This window comes from Panthera onca, chromosome A3 (genome assembly GCF_046562875.1).
Source record: "Panthera onca isolate mPanOnc1 chromosome A3, mPanOnc1 haplotype 2, whole genome shotgun sequence".
NCBI classification, from domain to species: Eukaryota; Metazoa; Chordata; class Mammalia; order Carnivora; family Felidae; genus Panthera; species Panthera onca.
Window position 1 is genome coordinate 16970332 of NC_138341.1, and position 24525 is coordinate 16994856.

At 36.7% G+C, this 24525-nt stretch overlaps 1 long non-coding RNA gene across 1 annotated transcript in view; it reads left to right on the plus strand.

Annotated features, from left to right (window-relative positions):
- LOC144615832 (uncharacterized) overlaps window positions 1-24525 on the plus strand; it is a 574275-nt gene that overhangs the window by 427589 nt on the left and 122161 nt on the right. The window contains exon 2 of the long non-coding RNA XR_013554444.1: window positions 11232-11378. This is a non-coding gene — a long non-coding RNA (uncharacterized LOC144615832). The remainder of the gene's footprint in view (window positions 1-11231; window positions 11379-24525) is intronic.

Consider the following 24525-nt stretch of genomic DNA (forward strand, 5'->3'; position numbering starts at 1 on the left):
GGTAGTACGTGGGCCATGAGTCTCTTCAGATGTAGTCATTTCTCAAAAGTGATAAGATCTACTCCCTTGTGTTATGTTCATGAAGAGGGTTCTTTACCAACTTGCCAAGCTCCTGAAGGTCAGATCTGATTTGATTTACTCAGTCAGTCTCTTTTATAGGATGCTGGGCCACCCAGGGTGAAATCACTGAGTCAGACACTTGGACTGAATGCCCCCGGTACAGAGATGTGGTCTGTGGAGGGGAAGTGCTACCTTAGGAGTGAGGCTGGTTGGTCACAGAGGAAAGGCTGTGTGAACTCTTGTCATTTCAAAGCTATGTAAGTTATTTCCAATTTTGTCTTAAGTTCTAGAGTGTACCCCTTTTAATCAGGTATGAAAATGTGAAATTCAAAGTGAGCATAGTATACTCTGAACTTTCTATATATTTAATAATATGTGTATATTGGGATGAAAATGGTGAGTAGTAATACCAGTTATTATCTAGTTATCACATGTCTACTATAGGAATAAGAGCCTTTTTATACATTATCTCCTATATTTCTTTTTTTTTTTAATTTTTAAAATGTTTATTCATTTTTGAGAGAGAGAGGGAGAGAGAGAGAGAGAAAGAGAGAGAGAGAGAGAGAATGGGGGGTGGGGGAGAAAGAAAGGGAGACACAGAAACAGGCTCCAGGCTCTGAGCTGTCAGCACAGAGCCCAACACAGGTCTCAAACCCACAGACCACAAGATCATGACCTGTGCCGAAGTTGGATGCTTAACCGGCTGAGCCACACAGGTGCCACATATTTTTTTAAATAGCCTTATTGAGATATAATTAATATCTCATATATTTCACCTATTTAGTGTACAATTCAACGGTTTAAGGTTTAAGTTTATTAACAGATAAGTGCAACCACCACAGTCAATTGTAGAACATTTTTATCTCCTCAGAAAGGAATTCTGTACTCTTTAGCATTCACCTCTCTTTTGCCCTTTTCATGCCCTAAGCAATCACTAATAGAACTTCTGTCTCTTTATAACCCTTTTCTTGACATTTCATATGAAAGGACTTATATGTTAATCTTTTGTGACTGGCTTCTTTGACTTAACATAATGTTTTTAAGGTTTCATGCATGTTGCAACACTTTTCAGTGTTTCATTCTTTTTATGTAGGTTAATATTCCATTGTATGGATGTACCACATTTTGTTTATCCATCTATCAGTTGATGGACATCTGGGTTGTTTCCAAGTTTTGGCTATTATGTAAAATGCTACTGTGAATATTCATGCATGGGTTTTTATTCATGTTTTAAATGAATTTTGTTTTCATTTCTCTTGATGAAATACATAGGAGTAGAATTATTGGGTCTTATTTTTCTAACAATCTTGTGAGATAAGTAGCACAATCTATGTACTGATAAGGCAACTGATATTCAGGAAAGTTAAACTATTTGCCCAATATCATAGAGCAAATAAAAGGTGAGATTAAAACTCTGTGCCCTTCAAATCCATAGTTCATATTTACTGTACTTCTGCCAACCATGAGCACTAAATATGCAGCTATATCCATGCATTTGATGAATACCACACCCCAAGTACAGATGTGCATAATTATCAGAATGACATCAGTTGTGGTTTAGGACAAACCTGACATTGTCATGACCACTCTCTCCCTCACCCCATCTCCCTTGCTAGAAACATGCACTCCAGCTACATCTACCTTCCTTTCATGGATTTTTTTAAAATTTTATATGTTTTCATTTTTGAGAGAAAGGTAGGGGAGGGGCAGCGAGAGGGAAACACAGAATCTGAAGCAGGCTCCAGGCTCTGAGCTGTCAGCACAGAGCCCAGTGTGGGGCTTGAACTGAAGTCAGACCACGAGATTATGGCCTGAGCTGAAGTCAGAGCCTTAACTGACTGAGCCACCCAGATGACCCCTTTTATGGATTGTTTACAAAATGAACCCTGGCTTGTCTTTAGGGAGCAGAGTCAGAATTACCTTTCATATGAAATAGACTTAGGGATTATGCAGGGGGGAGGCACGACAGCATCCCTAGCCCTGGATTCTCTCTGAGGCCCACACAGAATGAATTTATCTGGATGCCATCCGCATGTTGATCTCCTAACAAAACATGCTTCCAGATCATCAGGCAGCTTGGTCCCCAGAGCGTCCTTTCTCTTTCCCCTGGGGTCCTTTTTCAGCTTGGGTCTTCTAGTGCTGTGCATACACTCAAGGCACTGAGGCCTCATTACCATGAAATACTACTCATTAGGATTGACTGCTTTCTTCCCAACTAAGATATAGAAATCTTACAAACTTTTATATTTTTTAGGAGCAAGCAGTTCAAAATTGGATTACCTTTCCACATTTTCATACAAAGTGGATTAATGTGCCCCTGTCTTTATTACATTTTCCACCCTTGTCATTTGTGATTAAGCCAACACTATGAAGATGTATTACAGATCGGTATAAATGGGAACATTAAAACACTGGCTATATATCAGAGAAGCTCAAGGCAAGTTGATTTGTGCTACACACACTCTCAGTGCAATACGTCTGGAATATTTCACGTCTCTTTGGACAAAATAATCTTTCTATGTTACCAAAAGTAACAAAAGTTAAGAAAAAGGGGAAAAATCGAGGAAAGAAGGAAAGGTGACAATTTTTGTTCTGGGACAATGGAAGGAAGCCACATTTCTGCAACAGTCTCAATATATAATTTTTCAGATTAGGTTCTCAGCTCAGACCCAAACCATCATCTGGGATCAATGAAGCAGGAAAAACATGGTTCATAACCAGGATTCCTAATTCATATGAGCAAGAAGGTATTTGAATAGGCCCCACTCAATGTTTCTGAGTTTATGTTCCATCTCTGCCAGGTCATTCCTACTCTGTGAGTACCTTCATGGCTCAGGCTTTCTGGGGAAGCAGCAGGCCCTAGAACAGTTCAAATCTGAAAGGCAAGCCCGGTTCCTGTAGAGGGGCTGCTCATTCTTAGTCACATGAGACAGGAACGCAAGGCCCCAAGGCTCAGAACATGGGATAGGCAGTTCTGGTAGGAATGTCCAATGAAGTGCTGCTTTCTGAACAGAGGCTGAATCTGATTGCTCCCCTAAAGAATCCTACCTGCAATACATTCTTTCCTTCACTCTATAACTTCTTTCCTAGAGATGTTTATGAGAGGACCTTATAGTTCCTTCCCATGATGTGCTGTCCAGAATGCAGCCACAGGCTCTCCCTGGCCTGCCATCACCTCCCCTTCTGTTGTGTTAGCTCCCTCAGGGCCCTGCCATGAAGACTGTATGAACAGATCAGAATAATTTACTTTCTGACTACTTCACTAACGTTGAGGACACAATCTCATGAGTGTTTGAAGTTGTGTCTGTGGTCTGTGGAGGGTAGTTATGACTGCATTGGAAAAGGACTTCTCTTTGGTGATATTAGTGCCCCCAGATAAAAGATCATGCTAAGAAGCTCTCAATTAAGCCAGTGTTTGTTGATAATGTTGAGTTGGCTCTTTACTTTACCTCTCATTTAAATCTAATCCTATCCAATTTTCTTTTGTGATTGCATATAGTGGAAACAGGACATGGTAGAGTTTTTGTGCTCAATAATTTTGTGGAGTCAAACAAATAATAAGTAATTCAGTAAATTGTGTTAATCATGAAGAAGAAAGTAAAACAGGGAGATGATGATATAGAGAGTTGAAGAAACTAGTTTGTCAATTTCAAGGAGGTGACTTTTGATGTAGTCTAGAATAACCAGAACCTAACTGGATCCTAACTTAATTTGGGGGGTCGTGGGGAAGTAAACTGACAGAGTCCTTCAAAATAAACTGCTATGGGCAAGGCCAAAACTCCTGTTTCTGGTGCATTCTTGGAATTGTAGTTTTTCATATACCAGATGCCTTTTCAGTAGGGCATGAGGTAGTTAGCTGAAAGCCTACTTGAAATGTTGGATTGGATCAGAGTTTTTATGCACTTCAACCTACTTTCCAACCTGCTTTCTAACTTTTCAGTTAGGCGGAAAAAAATCTATATTCAAAAAATGGTAGAAATATAGTTTATACATTGTGAAATGTACCATAAAGGAAAATTAGAGTATAAACTTGGGATATGTAACCGAGAACTAATTTTTATCTGAAATGTCAAGGAATATTTTCCCAAATGATGTAATTTGAGCTAAAGACTAAAATTTGTGTAGGTATTAACCAGATGTTTTGTGTGGGGTGGAAACAGGAAGCCTTCCTGGTAGAAGAAACAACATTATCTAAAGATCCTAGAACAAAAGAAAAAAGTTCTGTTTAGGAATCTGAAAGGAAATATCAGACAGGGAGAGTGCCAGATGAGTCTGGCGAGTTGAGCAGGTGCCAGGATATGTGGAATCTTATAGGTAATGTGAAATTAATTGATTTTTCATCCTAAGAGCAATGGGAAGTCACTGAATTTTCACCTGAGAAGTCACAAGTTCATTTGCATGTAAAAGGTCATTCTGGGCAAGAGAAAAGTAGATGTGGGAAAACCAGTAAGGAGACCATCTATGCTGTCCAAGCCAGAGATCATGGTGCCTTGGGCTAGGAGTATGGCAGCTAATATGGCAGCACAGAAGTGGAAAATTGAACATATTAATGATCTGTTTACCAGGTTAAACCCACAGCACTTGTTAATGTGCTAGAATATAGCAACTGTGAGAGAAGGAAGTATCAAAGTTGATTCCTTACTTTTGTTTCTTTCTTTTTTAAAATACCACTGCAAAGATGGTAGTTCTTTGATAGAGAATAGGCAGGTATAGAGAATAAACTTTAGTGGAAGGAGACAAACTAGATATACTGTCTACTGACAAATAACGAATGAATTAGTCTTGACCTGTTCAATGACGAGAAGAAGAGGAATGGTGTAGAGGGATATTATTCATGTGGTTATGTGGCCATTGAAGAAATTCTGCAGACTAACAGAAGACTAGTGGAAAATTTCTGAGAACAATGTGTTCTACCTCCCAGAAGAAAATTTAAGGGCACTGGTTGTCATTCTCTTTAGAGTGAAAGAAGATTTTACTTTATAAAACAGGAACAAAAATGATAAACGGAGAAAGAGTAAGGTGATTTTGTTGGAGAAGCAACATGGTAAATGAAAAGAGAGAGGTGAGATGAGGAAGAATTGGGAGAAGGTTAAGAACACAAGAGGGTAATGAGGTCATGAAAAATAAGTATGATTTGCAACAATTTAATCTGTGGTATAGATAACACATTTGAGAAGACCTCTCAAAATGTGGGACAATAGGGTAAATAAATAAAAATAAGAATAATAAAAATATAAATATGGTGGACAGGGAATAAACAACACAAGAGAAGACTAATCAATATCCAAAAATAAAACGGGGAAAAATCCAACAGATATATATTCTTTTCACCTGAAGATGTATATCCTTTTCAGATATATATATCTTTTCAGAAGATATATTCTTTTCACCTGTATGTAGAATGAAGTATCTCACCACATTGCAGGCATGATCATTTAAGGAATATACCTATACAGGTAATAACAAAAATCTAAATTAAAATAAATATAAATAGATGTTATTCTCATAAGCATTCAATAAGGGGGAAAAAGCAAAACTGGAAATACAGCGTTTTAAAGAGGAACCAATTTCAAGGTAGGCTCAGTTTTTTGTTCAATAACACCAACTGTCAGAAGGTAACAGATGCAAATCTATAGACTTTTGAATTTTTTTGTGATTTAAGAATATTTTACCCAGTTTACTTGTGTTTTTTTTATGTAACAAAAATAGAAAAAAAAACATTTCAGCTATGCAAAGACTCAGCTCTGCCAGCAGCCAAGTATGATCAACACATACACACACACACACACACACACACACACACACGTGTGCGCATGCATACACATGCATGTGCTCCTGAATTTATAGTCTTCTGATGGGGAGATAAGGAAAAAGGAAAAAAAGAAGCAAAAGGTTAAGAATGTAGATACTATAAAGAGGTAGAATACAGCCCATTTAAAAAGTAAAAATAAATATTTTATAACTCTAGGTTTTTTTTTAAGTTTATTTACTTATTTTGAGAGAGAGAGCAAGAGGGAAAGGGGCATAGAAAGAAGGATAGAGAGAGAGAGAATCTGAAACAGGCGCTGCACTGATGGTGCAGAGGCTCATGTGGGGCTCGAACTCATGAACCATGATATCATGACCTGAACCAAAGCCTGACGCCCAACTGACTGAGCCACCCAGGCACCCCTATAACTCTAGTTTTAAAATTTAATGTAAATTTTTTAAAAAAATATTGCATATTAATGAAATTAAGAATAAAATGGTTATCAGTTCCCAGATTACTGACAAAGGGTAGTAGGAATTTAGGAAAGCACAAAACTGTGGTATAAAAGGGTGGAAATTTAGTCTTTTCATTTTGTCTTAACTATAATATGAAAAACATGATTAAAGTGATGAGACTTGATTTTTCTTTTCCCCTCCCTTTCTGGAGCATGATTAACCCTGCTCTGCACATCCATCACATTCCTCTATTTACATCCTAAATTAATTTAGAATTTTAGGGGGTGCCTGGGTGGCTGAGTTGGTTAAGTGTCCAACTTCAGCTCAGGTCATGATCTCATGGTTTGTGAGTTCGAACCCCATGACAGGCTCTATGCTGACAGCTCAGAGCCTGGAGCCTGCTCTGGACTCTGTGTCTCCCTCTCTCTCTCTCTGCCCATCCCCACTCACTCTCTCTCTCTTTCTCTCAAAAATAAATAAAACATGAAAAAATTTTTAAAAAATTTAGACTTTTAGGAATTTCTTGACTCATTTTCAGCTGTGCTTATCTAAAGCTGAAAGAGAAAAATATATGTGAATGCAACTTATATACTATGAGGCCAAACACAAGCACAAGACTTTTATATTATTAAGAAAACAAGTTATTTCCACACAAATGGCAGTGAAATGAGGTCCTACACCTCCTATGCTTGTGCTGATGTTTTGTACCTAAAATACAAAAAATATACATTTGTGCTATTTTAATTTATTTGTGTTAGTTTCGGCTCAGTATTCCCCCCCCCCCCCCCCCCATGAAGGTCTCATCAGACTTTGGCTACATCCCTCTTCGCTTTGCACCATCTGGGGATTTGGCCAACAGCCACCTATGCCTTCATCTAAGCTAGTGTTTTGCAAACAGTTCATTTGAGGACCAAGATCACAGATTTGACATGTTTTGAATAATCACATGCATCTTATAAATTTAATATTTTTCTTTAACATTTTCACTTTTTTACTTATATAAATTTATTTTTAAAAAATTTTATAGCATGAGTTTGATGTACGAGATACCTACATACAGAAGCTAAATAAAACTGTCTTGAGTGAAACTCTCATGGTATTGTAATACCATCCTTCAGAACTGATAGTATTTATTCTTGTCATCTATAGAGTGGTGGCTACATTCATGATCAAATGTTTTCCTCATCTGTGATGCCACTTTCTGTGCTAGAGCCAAAGGCCAGAGCTCTGGATGATGCAGGAAGCCATAATCTGAGCCGGTTGACTGATATAGTGAAGGCTGTATAAAAGTCCTTTCACTCAGAAGCATTTTTCAGTCTTGACATATTTGCTTGGCTTTAAAAAGTTCAGATTATTTTAGGTAGTTAATTTGGCTCTTTGATTAGTATCTGACACTAAAATTATCCCAACCCAACTTATATATGATTTCACATTCCGACAGTCTTTTCAGAGTCTATAAATATTCTGACTCAGGTGCAAATATATTTGGAGTATGTCATCAGAATCTATTTGGATTTTCAGCTAAAAAATTCTAGATTCAATAATTGGCCAAATTCATTAGTGGTTTTGACCAGTATGTACATCATTCTATGCAATTAATAAAGATAATATATATTTAATCTTTTATGCTGGCAAGCACTTAGAAGGAAGAGAATTTTTTTGTTTGTTTATTTTAAATTCTCTTTCCTCACAAACTCTCTTATCCTCATTTGTCTATAAGTAATTATTAAGGTAAATTTCTTTAATATAATTTCTTTAAGACGGATTTAATTCTTTCATAGGATACCAATGGTAATAATTTCTAATGTGGAGATCAAAATTACAAGAGCTATTCATATTCATTCTCCAGGACGCCATCTGATCACCAGCTGGGGTCAGGATGAAATCTTTCTGGCCAGAGAAAGGTGTCATATAATTCACTAAAATTGGTGCTGAATGCAAACACTTCTCTCAGACCCAGCAGGTGTGGGCTACCAGTGATGATGCATCATCCTATTTGTCTACAGCCTTCTTTTCTCTTTACCTATTGCCCCTTCCTCTACCTACTTCCTTTCTCAGTGCCTCTTTTATGTATTACTTTTCTTCTTCATATTCTGCTCCTTTTCTCTGCCTCTTTACTAGTGAATTGTATATGCATCTGGGCTTAGGACCCTATCAGAAGCTATGTCTGTCCCTTCACCCCTCTCGGCGTGTTGGCCACCTACACCCTCTTGTCATTGTTTCTTCTGCACAGTCATTAATTAGGACATTCATTGATGTTCTGCTTCAAATTGCAGGAGCCAGCTGCTGCTTTGACAATGTTGCCAATGAGGGTATAAAATGGAAAATGACAAGTTCTATCCTATCTAACAAGAGACATTAGCTTAAACAGAGTTTTTCGGATCTTGAATTAGAGGTCGATTTCAGGGAAAACATTTTCTGATAGGACTGATGTTTTCATAGCACATAAAGATAAATAGCCCAAGTTCTATATACATGCAACATAAATTAAATCCATTTTAACGTAGACTATCTTATGTTTCATCACATGCTTTATGTGGTACTGAGATATTTGGCGTATTACATTTCACAGATTCCATTTCAGATATCACTGATGGAGAACAACAGCTAAGATAGGAATAGTAATAATAGCAGCAGTAGCAGTATCACTAGAAGTAAAAACTACCTTTTTGTTTGCAGAGTTTCTTCAACATTTAATATATGTAAGTTAGCCAACACCTGATAAGCATTTGCTATGTGTCTGGGATCGTGGTTGTTGAGCCATATGATACATACTTTTTGTACATCAAAAATGGCCGACTATCAGGCAGTTCATGTAGTTCAGCAGTTTCCCTTTTAATTCTCACAACAAAGCTGTGAGGAAATACTATTCTTGTTCTTTATTTGATGACACTGAGGACCAGATCAGAGAATATGTGGGGAGTCAAGACTTCAGACTGGAGTATGAATTCTCCATACTGCTACACAAAGTTCACCCCGATCTCATTTTGTGATTTTTGTGTTTCATTTTGGTTAACAAAAAGTTTCAGGGGAGAACTCAGTGTCCTCTGTGTGCTGCTGATCCAAAAGCCTGTAGATCATGAACATGAGTTGTTTTCATTAGTTCCTGACCAGGATGTTTTTCTTCTCCCCTTGAAAATACAAGGTCTGGGCATGAATGTTATAACCACAGAGTCATTTACTAGAGCCATGTTCACTTACTTCAAGGATTCCTAGGAGTAGAGGCACCATTGTGAAAACAAAGGTACTTGCTCCCCTCATATCAGACAGCCAGCCAGCAGACAAGCTACAGGTGTATTAACATCACCTTCAAGGGCCAGAGCAAGCAAAGCCTCCATCCTGGAACACCTTACATCAGTGGGTGAAGACAGCTCCCGGAGAGCAGTTCCTTCCAGACTCAAAAGTCTGTGACCATCCCTGTTGTCCTTGCTGGGTATTCTTTGCCCAGTGAAATAATTAGAATTTGCAAACCATCAACACAGAGAGTTAGAAAATATTTGACTGAAGTATTTACGTACATACCACTGAAGCTTAGATATGTTTAGATGGAACCAGGACTGGAACCTACCAGGGTCCAGAAACAATGGCTTTGGGATTGGAGTTTTCCAAGTGCTTTAATGGCAAGCCCACAATTCTAATTGTTCACTTGTAAAGGAAACACTCGTATTAAAATCTCCTGTACTGTTATCATCGCTTCCCGGGCCATATCACTATCATTCCATACCACCCCAGCTCTTCATCCTGAGTGAGTCAAGAACACTAAATTGACAGGATATCCTTCCATTACAATTTCAATCACTGCATCACTGTGGCTGAACACCTAGACTGTTCATGATTTTTGTAGCATCCTCAGTTTTCCAGATGAATAATAAATATAATTCGTCAACTATTTCAGAAAAACCCATGTATTCTTTTTATTTTTTTTCCTTGGGAAACAAGAAATCTATTTGCTTTTGCATGGTATATGGCAGTCAGAAGTACCTCATTCATTCACTTTTTATTCATTTGATGCATGAAAAAAAGGCATTAAATGTATTTCAGCGTGTCACCTCAAATTCTGTGCAGCCAACAGTGATGAATATGCTCAGTTCCTCAGCTGGGGTACTGTTTCATTTTTTCGTGACAATATCATTTGACAAGCCAATTCTGCATTGGCAATATTGTATCATATTTTTGTCTGCATGTAAATTATGTTGACAGTCTCATAAACATAAATTGGCAGGGATACTGTCCCAAAGCAATGTTTGTTAAAATACACTAATGGAATAGAATAAATAAATTTTTCCAAAGCATTAATAACGCAGTGGTGTGTCACTACATTGTGCAAGAAGGTCTACAGAATATGTTACTGTCTATGCTAAATTAATACAGTATATATTTCTTAACATATATTTCATTCCATCTCATGCTTATGTTTATTGATTAGTCATCCCATTTCATGGAGCTTTGTGTAGTAATGATCACAACCTTGTGATACTTTGTAAAAGTCAGCATTGTCTGGGACAGATAGCTATAATTGAGCATGTGTGCAAGGTGTAATTTAAATCCTGCATTGTTACATTACTTTGTTCTTGGCTGTGCTTCCTTTTCATCACCTGCCAACCTAAAGAGATGCTTTTAGCTGGCTTCTACTCTGGTGGAACAGACAGATGCTAGAGATTTAGAAGAGGTATCTAGAACACTAAGCAGACTAGGTGTAGGTTTTATTAATTTATCTTTGAGATCAACAATGAGAAATTTCACTTCCAGGTATTTGTGGACAGATAGCATGGATCATTTTGGAAAAGTAGGGACTATTCCATACTTTTAGTTCTTTCACTTGCTAGCAGTATAACCTTTGGCAAGATATGAAAAAAATCTCTACGTCTCAATTACTGCACAGTAGGGATAATTACAAATAACAACAGGTGTTATGAGGATTAGATGTTGAATGTAAAGTAATTGATATGATCTCTGGCTTATAATAGGCATCACGAGATGGTATCTGACCATGTAGAATAGAGGGAAAGGAGCAGAAGAGATCCAATGAGAGAAAAACAAAGACAGAAGCAAAGAAAGAAAATGAATTTAACCATATTCTTTGATGAAACAGAGGATGCCGTGTCTTCAAAAGTGTAAGTATTTGGTATGGGGAGAAATGGGTACAATTTGGAATTTCTACACATGTATTCAAGTCAAGGTATGCATCAGATTTCAAGGGTACTCTGTGTGTCTCCCTGAATGGCAGTGCATACGACTCTCTTCTAAGTTTCCTCTTTCCTATTGATTAATTCCTATTTTCTTATTTCATCTTTTGATCTTTGGAGAGTAAAGATTAACTGAGAAGTAGAAGCTGAGATTCCATTGCTGAAGAAGAACTAGAATCCACTGAGACAAGAACATTAGGAAAAGCATTAGGACGGGTCCCTAAAGGCCATACCACTTGATCAGTGTTGGGGAGAATCCTTGTGTGGATTCCCCAATGCCTGCTTCTGGAGCTTCATCCAGTCTCTCTCAGCTTTTACTTTGAAACTTCATGTGAAGCATCCTATAAACTATTCATCCAGAAGTCCACACACTTGGACTTGGGTGCTAAGCAAAGAAGGTTAGGCAGACATAGCTTCTGCCGTCAGATGTATAAATCAAAGCCCAGTAAATACATAGGTTTTATTGTGTTTGAAGTCCACCACTCTTACTGATTAACCATAAGGACACAAGCCCCCATCTTCGTGTTGAACTTAAGAGATTTTATTGAAGAGGTAAAATCTAAGAATTTCTTTTAAAAATTTAAGCAATAAGCCATGCAACAAATTATGAGTGACCATTTACTAAGATGGTAGCTGTAAGAGAGAAAGCAAATACAGGGACAGGCAGTGTTTTGGGAAAGTAAGAGGTAGGAGTTTTGTAAACTTACACAGCAGGTATTATTGGTCATAATACTTATAAAGCATTATGCTAGATCTAGGGTAAATAGAAAAAAAAGTTCCATATATCCTCTCTGATCTCCAGGAGTTTACAATTTATTTGGAGACAGAAGACTCATATATAAGCGAGTTCTTGATGTGAATATGAGAAGTGAAACCCGAGTCAATAATACAAGCTAGAATGGTCTGTGTCGTGAATGGTGTAGCATGCCTCTGAGATTCTGCTTCTTTAGGACTCGTTCTTCAAGAGTATTGCCCTCTGATAGCTCACAAATTAGTATTCCCCAAGAATTTCCCTTGGCCTGAGGTAGTTACCTTACCCAGGGTTATTCCCTCTGCCAAGGGGTAATACTCATCCACTGAATGGTTGATGGAGGATTGATGTACAAAGCCCCAGCCCCCTTCTCTAGATTAATGATGTCTATGAAGGGCCACTGTAACTGAAGAACATGACATGGGACTGGCTAGAGCTTAGGTTGCAATGCATCACCATTCTGCATTTTTCTATGCCTGATCCTGCTTTCCTCACTTGGCTACATTTTTGGTTCCTAAGAGCCCTTCCTAATAAGCCATTTGTACACAAATCTCCATCTTAGAGTCTGTTTCCTGAGAAACCTAATCTACCTACCAAGCCTGTGTGTTTTAAGGTTCAAAGAGTGGTGCAGATAATAAGTGCTATAGGAATATTTAGAAGAGAGAAATCTCTGCTTTTTGTGTAATTGATTATCATATTTCTCCAAACTTTCAAAGTGCTTGTTACATGGTCAGCCCTATAGAATTTTGTGACATGAATGGCTTGTGTGCTGAAGAAAATTGACTAGATGTTGACAGACAAAAGGGAGAATAACTACAAAGTGATTGACTTGTGTAGCGGAAAGAATATTTTATCTTTCTCAAAAATAAATAATTGAACCAAGGAAGAGAATTTGAACTGCTTGTTCTTTTCTGTGTCCTGTTTCAGAGTGTTTAATAGCCTAGAATTTATGGAACTGAATGAAGTGTAAGTTCAGGGTTCATCGTATCTGTGTGATATCTGCCCTTAACACTCACTGAAGAATTATATTTAAAAAAAAGTCACTTTTGGATCCCATCTCCTGCACTTGGTGGTGTAATAAACCCATCTCTCCTAGGGAGTTCTAAGGAAGTTTTAAAGACTATTTATCAACTATATAGATATAGATAGTAAAATAGATAGTAAATAGGTATAGACATGGGTGCAAAGAAATAGACTTTCTAATTATTGTACAGTGTGTGAGAACATGTTAGCAAAAACTTCCTAGAGTACAATTTGTAGCTAAAATGTACTAGCCCTTTGATACAATTCTATATTCGGAGACTTATTCTAAGAAAGTAATTAAGATATATGCAAAACTTAACCTCAAAGTTGATTATTACAACAGTATTTATGATAGCAAGTAATTTCTAACAATATCAATGACACACAATTGAGAATAAGTTAAATAAATTATTTTATTTTTCAAAAAGGAGTATTTATCCATTAAATCAATGCTAGATGGATATTTATTGACTCAGAAAGATAGTCATATACATTTAAAGAGGTATAAAGCCCTAACCATAGTGTAATACCATTGTTTTGCTTATATAATGATCATGTATATGGTATACATATGTATGTTTCTAGGTATTTTTATGTGTGTGTGTGTGTGTATATATATATGTATATACATATATACTATATATACACATGCTGTACACACTATATACATATACACATTTATGTCTCTTTATATATATTTATATATCTGTATAATTTTTAAAGGCTCAGAGGAAATATATAAGAATAAGTATATTAAATATATAATAAATAGTGGTTTTTCTTGAGTAGAAGGACCGTGAATTATTTTTTATATATTTATATTTTCCTGTTTTACCTTTCTGGAATCCCCCTTGTCTTATTATTTTTCCATCTGGACTAGAGTCTCTGCTCTTTTACTTAACCACTGTCATGACAATATGCTAAACTAATTTGTGATTATATTTATCATATACACGTGATAAACTCTCACTGTGGTTGACTCAAACTGTAGAGCTTTGTGGTTCTATATATAATAGATATATAGCTATAAATGATAGCTTATATAGATATAAGCTAATAACAGCTTGACAGATTGCTACCCTAGGTCAGTTGGAACCACTAGTGATGGAGGGTCATCCCCATTAATACAACCATCTCACTATATATATCCATTGAGCCCTCATTCCCATATTCCACATAAAACCTTTAAACTTGAGCTCCACATTCTGTTACTGTTCTCAATCTCAGTAGTCAATCTACTCTCCAGGTTGTTAGAGAAAATAGAAACCATTGGATAGGAATATTAGCATCATAAGTAAGTCATATCTATATGTCTGCCTCAATCTGTTACCTTTTTCTCTTCAGTTCCACTCATTACAGTGGAACTCAAATTCTTGGATCCAAATCCAATTCTTGGATCCATCCCTTCACATATAATCAAGGACAGTACACAATATTCTGCCTGTTTTCTACTTAATCTCCTAGATATCTTTCTCCACTGTCTCTATAACACCCTCCTTTCTGGCCTTAATTTGATCATCCTATTCACACTGTATAAAAAGATGTTCATATTATGGGAATTATCTTGAATTTATACAAGGTCAAGAAAGCAATATCTTTTTGTACATAAAGAAGGTACAGAGAGTAATATATGACAATATGTATGCACGCACTTACCAGAATTAACTTATTTCAACATGTTGCCATATTTGCTTCAGATTATTAAAAAGAAAAAAAGAAAAAATAGTGAAATTGGACCTCTATCTTGTATTATACACAAAAATTGACTCAAAATGGATTAAAGACTTAAACATAACATCTAAACTATAAAACCTTTAGAAGAAAACATAGGGGGATATCTCACTGACTATACTGTGTATGTGAGGATTTATTTATGAGCTCTCTATTCTGTTCCAGTCATTTATGTGTCTGCTTTTTTGTCAGTACCATACTGTTCTGAGTATTATAGCTTTACAATATAATGTGAAATCAGGAAGTGTCATACTTCAGTTTTGTTCTTGTTCAAGATTGTTTTAGATATTTGGGGTCTTTTGTGAGATTACACAATAATTTTAGACTAGACATCCACATGCAAAATAATGAAATTGGACCCTTATCTTACACCACACACAAAATCAAGTCAAAATAGATTAAAAATTTAAACATAATAACTGAACCATAAACTCCTACAAGAAAACATAGGGAAAAGCTGTTTGAAGTTGCTTTTGGGAGTGATTTTTTGGATTTGACATTGAAAGCAAAAGCAACAGAAGCAAAAATAATGAAGTGGGACTACCTCAAACTAAAATGCTTCTGCAGAGCAAAGGAAATGATAAAATGAAAAGGCGACATGATAGACAATATTTGCAAGCTATATATCTGAATATATACAGGACTCTTAAAAGTAATAACAAAAAAATCTATTAAAAAAAAGTACTGAAATAGACATGTTTCCAAAGAAGATCTACAAATGGCCAGCAGGTATATGAAAAGATGCTTAGCATTATTGGCCACCAAAGAAATGCAAATCAAAACCACAACAAGATATCACCTCACACCCATTAGGATGGCTATTATCAAAGAGTCAAAAGTTAACAGTTTTTGGCAAGGATGTGGAGAAAAGGAGCCCTTGTACACTGTTGGTTGGAATGCAAATTGGTACAGCCATTATGGAAAATAGTACGGAGGTTCCTCAAAAAATTGAAAGTAGAACTACCATATGACCCAGCAGTCCCATTTGTGGATATATATTCAAAAGAAAATCAGTATCTCAAAGAGATACCTGCACTCCCATGTTCATTGTAGTATTATTCACAATAGCCAAGATATGGAAACTATCTGTGTCCATTAGCCTATGAATGGATAAATATATATAAATATATAGATGTATAATATATGTATATATCTCACACATATATACAAATATACTTATAAATATATATGTGATATATATTTAGATAGCCTTTAAAATTAATATTTAGATTTTTAGCCTTTAAAAAGAAGGAAATCCTTCCATTTGCAATAACATGGATGAACCTAGACAACATAATCCCAAGTGAAATAAGCCAAACACAGAACAACAAATACTCCATGATCTCACTTATATGTGAAATCTGAAGGAAAAATAAAAAAAGAAGAAATCTAATTCATAGTAACAAAGTAGAATGGTAATTACCAGAAAGAGACTACGGTGTGGAGGAAAAGGGGAAATTAATAAAAATAAGAAAAAGAAAAGAAAGTACATAGAAAAATGGTGGTTACCAGGAACTGGAGACACAGGGGGTATGAAAGTTATTGTTTAATGGGAACAGAGTTTCAGTTTTGTAAGATGGAAAGACTTCTAGAGATGGGTGGTGGTGGTGGTTGCACAACTATATATATATTATATATATATAATATATATATATAATATATATATATTATACAAATCTTATATATATAATATTTATATATTTTATATGTAATATATATAATAGTTATATATAATCTAATTAAAAATAACATGAGAACTCAGAAGGAAAAGATTACCATTGATATGGGTTACTATCAAAGGAAAAAATAACACTCTGTAAACCATTATTCTTGAAACTAATTTATGAGAATATGTGAGAAATATATGAGAACTCTTTGAAACCAAAGCATGACTTTATAAGAACTGAACAGGCTGAAATGAAAAGGAAGCAGACTAAAATGAAAGCATCCAGCTGAGATGATGATGATGGCAGCTACAGCAGTTATAGCAACAGCAAAGTAATGCCAAGAATAATGCTCACTGTTTAAATTGACTACTATGAGGACTTCAGGATGAACCAATGCATGACACCCTTCTCTACTCAGGTCTGAACCAATTGTTAAATTAAAAAAATACATATATTAATACAGGTAGGAGGCCAAAATATCACTTTTCTTACAGACAAAACTGGTAACAGAGACTGTAGCTTTCATTTAGAGGCAAGGGCATACTAACACTAATAGTGGAGCTCAGAATTAGACTCACCTAGACAATAGTTCAGGTTCCAGGAAGACCTGTAAACACTGAGATTACTGCCTGACAGGGAGCAGTCAAGAATAGGTAGACTTTTCAAGCAGGCAGCTTGTCCATCAGTTGATGAATGGATAGACAAAATGTGCTAGATCTACACTTCAATATTATTCAGCCATAAAAAGGAATGAAGTACTGATCCATGATACCACATGGATGAGCCTTAAAAATATGCTAACTGAAAGAAGCCAGACACAAAAGGCCACATATTATATGATTCCACTTATATTAAATGTCCAAAGAGGCCACTACATAGGGATTGAAAATGGTTGCCAAGGATAGGGGCAAAAGGAACTGGAGAGTGGATGCAAATGGGTTTGAGGTTTATTTTGGGGGTGATGGAGTATTCTAGAATTAGATAGTGGTAATGGCTGCACAACCTTGTGAATATGCTGGAAAGTATGGACTCATACACTTTGAAAAGTAAATTTTATGGTATCTGAGTTGCATCAACAAAAAGAGGAAGAAAGTCTTAAAACCACATCATACTGTTCAAAAACAAACTTTCTAGGGGCGCCTGGGTAGGTCAGTCAGTTAAGCATTAGACTCTTGATTTTGCCTCAGGTCATGATGTCAGGGTCTTGAGCTCGAGCCCCATGTAGGGTTCCGTGTTGACAGTGTAGAGCCTGCTTGGGATTCTCTCTCTCCCTTTCTCTCTGACCCTACCTGCTTCTCTCTCTCTCTCTCTGTCTCTCTGTCTCTCTGTCTCTCTCTCTCTCTCTCTGTTTCTCTCTCTCTCTCTCTCAAAAATTAATAAACATTAAAAATACTTTCTAAATTGATGAGCTACCTAAAAACCAATTTTACATAGTTTTTCTCATCAAACATCTGAAATTCTCCATGGAAGTTCTCCAAGCAAGTTACAAGATACAAATGACCAGCTCAAACCCTGAGAAATTCTCTCTGCTGTAAGTTAGGAAGACCTGAAGAATAAGAAAGCAATGTATGCTATAAGAGATGTAATTTTTAGTCATTGTTAATCAAATGTCAGCAAGAACTGTAAACAACCCAATAAGGCAACAAATATTTGAACATGAAATAGAAAGTAGGATTATGTTCATATGAAACAGTAAATAATGATTTCTTCCAGTCTTAGAATTCTTAGTTTACTCTTAAAACATTAAACTCTCTTAGAGTTTAGAAGTATTCATAGTTTCCTGTTAGAAGCATTAAATATGAAGTTTTCTTTTTTTAAAATTTGTATTTATTTTTGAGAGAGAGAGAGAGAGAGACAGTGCAAGTGGGGGAGGGGAGGAGAAAGAGGGAGACACAGAATCTGAATCTGAAGCAGGCTTCAGGTTCTGAGCTTTCAGTAAAGCCGGATGTGGGTCTTGAACCCATGAACTGCAAGATCAAGCCACACCCTTTGAAGTCATACACCTCAAATTCCAGATGTTATTCTGATCTCCCAGAATTTATTTTTCCCCTCAAGATTCCTAACCTAATGAACCAGATATTGGGAATTTAAGGTGGCCCAAGAAATAACACTCTTCCTTTCCACTTGAGTTTGAACCAATGAGTCAAAAGAAAAAAAAAAAAAAGCTGTTCAAAAACAGTAAGGCAACTACAATAACACAATTATTAAAAACTTAAAGTTTAGCTGATAGCAGTCAAGAGCCCATGCTGCTCTCTTCAAGTTGGCAGGGAGATTCCAAAAGGAAGAGAGAAAAAGAAGCTAGGATTTCTTTCATACCACACTTCAGGTAACCTGAAGGGATGAAGCAAATGGGGGAAGAGAAGGATGGGGGGCATCCCTGTTGGATGCCCTTCTAGGGAGAAAACCTGAGCAATGGTGGATGTATGTTCCTTGCTGCACATTTAATGCACCCAGCTCCATGTGCTTTCTAAATGCTGTTATGTTTAATCCCTACAACTGTATGAGGTAGGTAGTGCTAGAAGTTTCATTTTACAGATAACTGATGCCGAGAGTAAATTATTTGCAAGAGGTCACACACACCTGATCTCTGTGTCACCAAACTAGACTATACCCAGAGCAAGTGTTCTTAAGTAGTGTGCTCTATAGAGATACAATTAAAAAAAAAAAAACAAATTAAAATCCTCACAGAAGACAATAAATGACAGTACTTCCACTGCACAAAATTAAATCAGTGTTGAATAATAAAAACCAGAATGTAAAGGTCACGGAATGAATATGGAGAGAGCAAAGAAAATAGATATGAAAGCAGAGAGCAGACAGCTAACTGATGACTAGTAGGGGTTTCCAGAGAGGAAAGTGGAACAAATGATGGTGAAATTTAAAAAAACAAAAATAACAGAACATTTTCCTAAGATGTAACAATAGCAACAATGAAAAAATTTGAAGTCTTCAGATAAAAAGGTTTGGCAATGTTTTGAAGCAAACAGGAATTATATCCAATAACATGTATTGAGCATCTAGTGTTTTGTGGCTGTATTATTTAGTACTTTGATAAAAGGGATAGCAAAATATAGTCCCTGTTCCTCAAAGGGATAAATGTCTATTGGAAAAAACACAATAAGGATAGTTCTTTAAAATATGGCAGATTCAACAATAGACACACTAATGATGCAGATTATTGTAGCATCAAAGCAAGGTAAGTGGTTAGTTGGTAGTGTCCATGGTTGGTCTATTGGAGCAGACTTCTAAGAGAATGTAAGACATAAAATTTTAATTATGTCCAAGCACTAGGTACAAGAGAATTGAGATGATATTTATTCAGGACAATATGGGCAAATAAAATAGAAAAAAAAATGTAACATTTGTGTGGGAAAATGTACATAATTTCTTGTTTCTGCATCAAAGAAGTCCAGAGTATGGGTTGAAGAAGTTCAGGGCCAGGAAAGTGGGCAAGCGAGAGTTAGGAGGATGTTACGCACCATGTTACAGGGTGGGATAAGGCAACAAGACATTGTTGAAAGGTTTTCTGCAGGGTCAAAACATGTCATGCTACATCAAACACTTGCTGCTCCTCAGAGCACACACTGGGGGTAAAGGCAAAGTGACTAGTTGAGATGCTGTTACAAAAGTTCAGGTGAGGAAAAATAAGGACCTGGAAGATTGAGAAGAAGGTAGTTACAAGGTAGTTATAAGAAAACAGGATGAATGCCAGGGGTATTTAGGAAGGAAAATTGGTAGAATTGGGTAATTTGTTCAAAATTCTGATGGATCCAGTGATGGCTTCCATATTTGTGGCTTGAGTGGCTGGTGGGGATGACATATACTGAGTGGAGAAATAAAATGTCACTCATTAAATTTCTAATCCTCCCTAGGGGTAGCTACAAGTTATTGTTTTACTTTTGATTTTAGGAATTATAAAAATAGAGGTTCATCTCAGGTTTTTTAAAAATCTGAAACTAGTCACTAGGAGAATTACAAGTGTGCCTGTACCCCAAATCCCCAAAGAAGGCTTTTAAAAAATAACTAAAAATAGTCTATCTGGTGAATGACAGAGCTAGAAGAGAAAAGTAGTAAAACCAAACTAGAACACACCCACCTGGAAAACATGAAATAGGGTGACAGAAATAAACATAGAGTTCTGAAAATAAATATAAAACTTTATACCCTTCTATTAAAGAAAAAAGGCTCTCAAATTGGGTCAACAAAAACATGACTTCTGGGTATCATAGCAGCAGCCAGGTCATGCCTGACTTACCTTTTGTCCAATTTCAGTTAAAGACTCCAAAGTGTTCAACTTGAGATAAAATCTGGCAGCAACACATCTGATTGATGAAGTGAGAGGCCTACATTCAGATGCCAATACTATGCCTGCTAGTGGGACATTTGATGAGAGATCCCAGAAACACAAGCCTGAACTGGGCACGCCATTCATTCTGGACCAGAAATTGGCTGCCAAAGTCACCAACCAAACAACGTGTGCCAAGTTGAACGTATCAGGAACCTTGACTATCCATGCATTTCCCACATCCCTATTCTGGGCACCGGTCAGTGTTCTCCATCTCAGTCAATGGCACAATATCCAGCTGTTTAATCAGTTCTTGACACCTTCCCTTTCCTCACACTTCCTTCCCGCCTTTGCAGTCTGTCACCAGACCTAATGATTTTACTCCTGAAACATCTCTCAAGTTTGACTGCTTCTTTCTGTCTCCAGTGCCATTACCTGAGTCTGGGCTCACCCTGTAACTTCCTAGGCAGTTCCCTAATATCCACTCTCCATGTCTTTCTCTTCCATCTACATATTTTCACTGAATGCCAGGATTATGTTATATGTGCCTGTCAGTCTTTTTGACACAAGAGCTGCCGAAGGGAACAAGAGGAAATCCCTGGTATGATGGAGCCTACCTTTTAGCCAGGGAGATTGACAAACAGCACATGATTACATAACTTACTATAGGTAGTGATATGCTCTGAGGAAAACTAAGCAGGATAAGGGCAGGCACTAATGTCAGTGCCATTTTAGATAGGACAGCTGGGGTAAATCTCTGAGGAAGTGACATTTGAACAGAATGACCCGATGGCCCTATTTAGAAATAGAACTGATCTTCTCAGGGGGAAGACTCCCAGGTGTTAGTCTTTAGTAAGAACCAAGACCCTAAGGGGGAGTAAGCCTGCTGTGTGGAGGAGAGAGCAGCAAAATCACCGATTTAGACAGAACTGAGTGAACAAGGGTGAGCAAGGCAGGGACTCGCTCAATCATGCAGGTCATGTATGGAATATGGATTTGGATTTTTCCTTTTCTTTTTCTGAGTGATGTGAAGCATTGGGGTTCAGGAGCGAATGGTCAAGAAAGAATTCTTGAGATGTATTCAGTGCCAAAAGGTGGTACATTAAAGCATGGGGACAGGACCCATGGGCAGAAAGAGCTGCACTGGGGTTGTAAGGAGTGACTCATTATATACTTCCAAGTTGGAGGGAGTTAAGGATAGCATAAGTTTCTAAGGAATTTGGAAGCAAGGTTTCCAGGGCCTTTGGGGGCTAGCTGTTGTTAGAATGAGGTAATTTACTACAAAACTACTGCCCAGTAAACCCTTAGTCCTGAGACCCTTCAGGTGTATATCAGTGGGCCATATGCTTGCAGGATGATTACTAACATATATCTTAGGGGTAGAGATAAAGGAAGTTTCCAAAGGGATTTTTATTTTTTTTAATGTTTATTTATTTATTTTTGAGAGAGAGAGAGAGCAAGGGAGGGGCAGAGAGAGAGGGGGAGACAGAGAATCCCAAGCAGACAATCCCATTTTCAGCACAAGCTGGACATGAGGCTTGACCCTACACAGGTCTCAAGCCTATGAACTGTGAGATCATGACCCAAAGGGATTTTCATATATTAAAGAAGACTTACAGAATCCTAGACATTGGGCTAATGTCAAGCTAAGGTTGCCTTTAGCCTCTAGCAAAGTATTAACATTGAGATAGCTGAGTTCCTGGAGGAAGGTCACCCTCCTTGTCCCATTGTCCCAAGTACTTTTCAATGAGCTGTAAGTTGTAAGGAAGTGTTTGTTTGTTTGTTTGTTTGTTTGTTTTTCTTACATCTATTTTACCTTTGTTCTCCACATCACTGAGTGTATGTACTTTTGACCAGGGAGTAAATTATATGATTTATATTTTAAACATTTAAATTTTCAAAGATAACACTGGGGTCCTTTGTGAAGAAGACTGTGGTGGGAAAGGTGGGAGGGGAGAGATTGTCATGGCTGAAATCTTCCAGAGACATTGGAGGGTGGATGGGAAGGGGTGCAGTGGGAGTTTGAGAATCAACTCACGAGAGCCAAGGAATCTGAATTGGATGCAGAATGTGAAAGAAAGAGTATTCGTGATTGAATGAATGAAAATCAATACTGAATTGGTTGAGCCCTTTATTAACTATAAAACTTAGGAAAGAAGAATTTTGCTGTAGAAGTGGAAAGAATTAATGCTGTTTTGAAGGTTTTTTTTTTGAGACTAGAAGCGTACTAACATTATAATCTGTACATGTAAACTTTCATAGAAAAAGCCTTTTAAAATGTCTTAATCCACGTCTGTGCTTTATTCAGTGGAGTGTAATGAAAAAATTGGGTATTTCTTTTCTGCCTGGTGCTCCTGTGGGTTATAATAATCCTTATTCTGAGTATCAGGACTCTGACATAACATAGGAAAGATGAAGATGAAGGAGAATCTATATACATAGAGCAGACCATAGCACTTGGCCCAGATATTTCCAAATACAGTAATCTGTGTAATGAACACTATGGTTGATATGGGTGAGTTTTGTAGAATTTTGAGTGATTTTTTTCTGCTTTTTTTTTTTTTTTTTTACTATTTTGTATTTTCTTAATGTTCTAAGTAGTACAATAACTTTGTTGTTTTTATTCAAAAATAATATGTGAATTTATTTTCACTGTTTGAGATCTCGACACTCCTTAAATATTCAGAATCAAGAAATGAAAGTACTCCCTAAGACTTCCCAAAAGATACCCATGTATATTTCACGATACATTGTCCTGGGTTTTTGTCTATGCCTTTAAATGTGTCTATTAGGGGCACTGGGTGGCTCAGTCAGTTAAGCATCTGACTCTTGGTTTCAGCTCAAATCATGATCTTGTGGTTTGTGGGATCAAGGCTGGCATCCGGTACTGTGCTAGCTCTGCTCTGGTGGCAAGGAACCTGCTTGGAGTTCTCTCTCTCTCTCTCTCTCTCTCTCTCTCTGTCTCTGCCCCTCCCCTGCTTTCTCTCTCTCTCAAAATAAATAAACTTAAAAAATACAAAATAAATTAAAGAAATAAATGTGTCTGTCATATCCTCACCTTAAGTCTTTCTACATATCTGTATATCTTTCTACACACATGTACAAATGCACATTTTTAAAAGCAAGTGAGCTCATATGTTAGAGTCTCTTATGTTTTGTCCCCGTCCCTGTTTTTATATTATTTTTGTTTCCGTTCCATTATGTTCAAAAAAAAAAAGTAAGTGAGCTCATAGTATATGTTATTATATAACTTGCAGTTTTCACTTAATAATATGTCTTAGATTTACTTCCCTATTGGAACATATAGTTCTACTCCATTATTAATTAAACAAAAATGAAAATAAGCAAAATGGAACAAAACTGCCTCCTAACCCAGAAAATGGGTGAAATGTCACTTATGTAACTATTTCTCTTAAAGTTATTTTGTTTCCTATTATTTGTTAAGACAAGCCATGTTGCAAAAAACATTAACAGTCTAATGTTTATACATATGTGAGTAATGGTTTAGGTTAGTCTACTAGAAACAGTATTGTTAGGTCAAAAAGTGTGCACATTTCAAATCATTATAGATGCTGAGAAGATGCTCTTCAAAAAGATTTACCCATGGAAAGTCCCCTC